The sequence below is a fragment of the Sinocyclocheilus grahami genome, unplaced genomic scaffold, assembly GCF_001515645.1.
Source record: "Sinocyclocheilus grahami isolate Dianchi unplaced genomic scaffold, SAMN03320097.WGS_v1.1 scaffold1125.1, whole genome shotgun sequence".
Taxonomy (NCBI): domain Eukaryota; kingdom Metazoa; phylum Chordata; class Actinopteri; order Cypriniformes; family Cyprinidae; genus Sinocyclocheilus; species Sinocyclocheilus grahami.
The window spans coordinates 221,737-225,844 of NW_015506304.1; the positions used below are offsets into that span (position 1 = coordinate 221,737).

Genomic DNA, 4,108 nt, shown 5'->3' on the forward strand with positions numbered 1-4,108 from the left:
TCTAGGCTAGTTTTTAACAGCAGACGGCGCTCTAGGCTAGTTTTTAACCACGCACTCAAATGCTCACGATGAAGAGCGCTTGTACGTTCGGCTGAGTCATGTAACTGGTTAAATGTACTTGCATCTCGGCTTTTATGATGCGAGATTAATGTAAACAGCCCACTGTGAACATCCTTGTAATTTGCTTCAAGCTTTTCGAACTTTATGAATGATTATTTTAGGTTTAAATGGTGCGTGTATAAGGAACTGGAAGCATCAGAGTACAGCTATTTCTAAAGCACGCAACGCCATCTGCTGTTAAAAACTAAGCTCAGAATCGATTCAAGAGAGAATGGCGATGCATTAGCGATTTATCGTCGCACCCCTAAAAACGGCCATTAGGTGGCAGTAAATGTCATTCATGTAATAATGAGTCATTGATTTGATTCGTTCAAACATCTGATTCATTCAGAAATGAAGTAAACGGATCTCTGAGTGAATGCGCCATTGGATCATTGGTTCACCCGATTCGTTCAAAACAGCTTTAAACAATTAAAATAATATAGCCTATATATATATATATATATATATATATGCAATTTGCTGCCTTAATAACACCTGGTTTAACAGCACACATATTGGAAAGTAAGCGTGGTAATTTTAGCTGAGCATGAGTTTATGGATCTCCTGACAGATGCAGATTGCCGGCGCACACACACACACACACACACACACACACACACACACAGATTGCAGATCCTGTCTGACCGCACATGTACGTTTCTCTTGTGGTGTACCACAGATGTGTTAGATGATAGCACAGTAAACACCTGCAGCGCTACTGGCGCACAAGCACACCTCCACCCTGTGTTTACCACAAGAACACCGCCAGATATTCAGCACCGGGGCCGACCGCTGAAATGAGCCCAAACCCAACTCTCCCTGGCTGACTTTTAGCAAGAGCAGTTCGTGTGCGAGAAGAGTCGCGTGCTTCTGAAAGACACGAACACACGCTCCTCGTTTAAGATAACAGGATGAGGAAGAGGAGAGAAGGGAAGACCCTGGGGGTTAGTCAAGGGCCCCCTGGCTGACACAAAGTGTTTCTTTGTCCTTCTCAGGACGGGACAGAGCGGCACTCCGGTGCACCAACTTTACTGACACTTCAGCCTCTTTTGTGCAGGAGCGTCCCGCCGTCAGTGCTGGCCCTGAGAGTCGAGGGTCCCTCTCCAGAGGAGAAAGGAGGTCTTGTTTGTGGAGGAGGTGTTCGAGAGAGGGGGACGCTGGGGGGACTCAACAATAGAGGCAATTCTGCTCGGGACTAAGAGCCGCTCTAAAACACGTCCACTATCTAAACACACACACACACACCTCAGAAAAACATGCTTCAGGGTCACATACTCAACCAGAAACCACTCTCTGTCAGCCGAGATCAAACAAATAACACGTGTCTCAATACGAGCCGATTACTACCTTCAGCATCAGCAGGACAGAATGTGCTTGAAACACTGTGCTCTTTTAAAACCAGTTTAACAGAGAGATATCAAAATATCGAAATCAATAATATTAGGACTGAATGTGGATGACCGGCAAACAGGTGAAGTGCACACCTACGACGACTTCAACAGGTCACATACATCTAAATGTGAATATAATCAGTGCTGTCAAATGATTAATCGCATCCAAAATAAACGTTTTGGTTTACATAATATATGTGTGTGTGCTGAGTATATCTATGGAATATATTTATAAATACACACACATGCATGCACATATTTAAGAAAAATGTTTTTTATATATATATAAAATATGAATATTTATATATAATATAAATTATTTTTGAATTTATACAGGTAAATACATTAAAAATATATGCATGTATGTTTGTGTATTTATATATACCATAAGTACACACACATACAAACTTTTATTATCATTATTATTATTATATATATATATGGTGTATATAAGTGTGTACTCACGTTCGTCGTTACTGAAGAAAGCTGTAACGAAGTAACGTTACCTCCGCTGTCACTGCGGCGTTACATGAGAATGCAGTGCGTGAGAAGTAACGCGTTTGTGTCTGTTCCTCCTGTCAGTCCTTCACTCTGGAGAGCGCTTGTTCCTCAGGTTGCTGAGCTCCTCATCAGCCTTCAGCAGCACATCCTCACACACAGCGCTCTGCCCGAGCTCAGCGAGCGCCGGCGGACTACAAGCATCACATGACACCCACCGCCGCACTGCACTGTGGGAAGTGTAGTCAGTTCAGCTGCACGGGCCCTTTAACTGCTGACTAATTCCACAGAACGCACTCATTCGGGGTTTACCTTGTACTTATGTTTTAAAAATTGCTGCGTGAAATCACATCTGTAATAATTTTTCTGTTATTACATCTATAATGACAAACCTTATGCACCAGCAAAAGTGTTTTGCAATACAGTAAGTGCCAAAACAGTATTATTATTAATCCCTTTATCTCTCTTAATGCTGAGTCTTATTTCATTTGAACTCGTTCTTTTTCAGGTCTTACTTCTTACTTGTATTGTATCTGTTTATTTTTATATCTCATGAAACTTTTTTCTTTTTCTGTAATGCACTTTGCTCACGAACATTAAGCATGATTTTATTGTAGCAAAAGTGTAGTAACCATGGTTTTTTGGCGTATTGATTACCATTTGTATAAGCACAGTTTTACTACAAATAACATGGTTAAACTATGGTTAGTGTGGCAAAACCATGGTTAATTTTCGTAAAGATTTGAGTTACCTCTGTATATGAAATGTGCTATATAAATAAACTCGCCTTGCCTTATTATTATTATTATTCTCCGCTGTCACTGCGGCGTTACATGAGAATGCAGTGCGTGAGAAGTAACGCGTTTGTGTCTGTTCCTCCTGTCAGTCCTTCACTCTGGAGAGCGCTTGTTCCTCAGGTTGCTGAGCTCCTCATCAGCCTTCAGCAGCACATCCTCACACACAGCGCTCTGCCCGAGCTCAGCGAGCGCCGGCGGACTACAAGCATCACATGACACCCACCGCCGCACTGCACTGTGGGAAGTGTAGTCAGTTCAGCTGCACGGGCCCTTTAACTGCTGACTAATTCCACAGAACGCACTCATTCGGGGTTTACCTTGTACTTATGTTTTAAAAATTGCTGCGTGAAATCACATCTGTAATTATTTTTCTGTTATTACATCTATAATGACAAACCTTATGCACCAGCAAAAGTGTTTTGCAATACAGTAAGTGCCAAAACAGTTTTATTATTAATCCCTTTATCTCTCTTAATGCTGAGTCTTATTTCATTTGAACTCGTTCTTTTTCAGGTCTTACTTCTTACTTGTATTGTATCTGTTTATTTTTATATCTCATGAAACTTTTTTCTTTTTCTGTAATGCACTTTGCTCACGAACATTAAGCATGATTTTATTGTAGCAAAAGTGTAGTAACCATGGTTTTTTGGCGTATTGATTACCATTTGTATAAGCACAGTTTTACTACAAATAACATGGTTAAACTATGGTTAGTGTGGCAAAACCATGGTTAATTTTCGTAAAGATTTGAGTTACCTCTGTATATGAAATGTGCTATATAAATAAACTCGCCTTGCCTTATTATTATTATTATTATTGAGGTAAGTATATATAAAGTGGCAGATGTATTTGTTTAGTAGAGCTTAATTACCAGCAAACGTGCATCCAAAGCGCTTCTGGGCATGAATGCATTTGTTATTATGTGCCATTTGCACAATTATTCACTGCCAATATTCAGTCCGCCTGTGCTTTAGACTGTATTGTGTGTTTCATTGTGTTCGATGCGGCAGCAGTTCACCAAAATGAAAACCCGGCTCGACCAGCACAGGTGTGAACAGCGTCTGCTTGAGCATCTTCTGGGATGCATGTGTTGTGTTTGGCATGTGTGTGTGTGTGTGTGTTAATGACAGCATCGCGTGTGAGCAGCCGAGCGTGAGTCAGATAAGATCTGCTGTCGTCACACCACACAAAAGAGTGAATCATGGTTTCGTTCACGCTCTTCCGTCAGCTCCAGACATGCTTTCATTCCCCACCTCTACACTCGACTGCTAAACTGAGGAGCAGGTTTGGGAATAAGGATCGGTCAGTTGTGAAAATCAC

The 4,108-nt window shown here is 41.2% G+C and overlaps 1 long non-coding RNA gene across 1 annotated transcript in view; it reads right to left on the minus strand.

Annotated features, from left to right (window-relative positions):
- Positions 1–2,149, minus strand: part of LOC107567063 (uncharacterized) — a 40,438-nt gene extending 38,289 nt beyond the window's left edge. Inside the window, exon 1 of the long non-coding RNA XR_001606586.1 lies at positions 1,959–2,149. This is a non-coding gene — a long non-coding RNA (uncharacterized lncRNA). The remainder of the gene's footprint in view (positions 1–1,958) is intronic.
- Positions 2,150–4,108: the final 1,959 nt, after the last annotated feature.